Source organism: Sinocyclocheilus rhinocerous, unplaced genomic scaffold (assembly GCF_001515625.1).
Source record: "Sinocyclocheilus rhinocerous isolate Xijiao unplaced genomic scaffold, SAMN03320098_v1.1 scaffold829, whole genome shotgun sequence".
Lineage (NCBI taxonomy): Eukaryota > Metazoa > Chordata > Actinopteri > Cypriniformes > Cyprinidae > Sinocyclocheilus > Sinocyclocheilus rhinocerous.
Genome location: NW_015635681.1, coordinates 324,233 through 324,451, shown reverse-complemented (window position 1 = coordinate 324,451; position 219 = coordinate 324,233). Strand labels below are relative to the sequence as shown.

At 36.1% G+C, this 219-nt stretch overlaps 1 protein-coding gene across 1 annotated transcript in view; it reads left to right on the top strand.

Moving 5' to 3' along the window:
* LOC107747390 (pericentriolar material 1 protein-like) overlaps positions 1 to 219 on the top strand; it is a 40,224-nt gene that overhangs the window by 36,649 nt on the left and 3,356 nt on the right. The gene's annotated exons all lie outside the window — the stretch shown is intronic.

The window sequence follows — 219 nt, the reverse complement described above, 5'->3', positions numbered from 1 at the left end:
CGTCTACCTCATGGGGAAAAAAAAAAAAAATGTAGTTCATATTTGTATCATTTATGATTTATTTTATCCACCCCGCGACCCACCCACAATTAATCAGAATGCATTTTTTATTACCCAACCCGCGGATTATCCGCAGCGCCCGTGGATATAACCGTGATCAAACTACTCAATTTTGTTCTTTCAGTAGTTTAAATGTTTCTATTTCTTTTTTCCTCATCA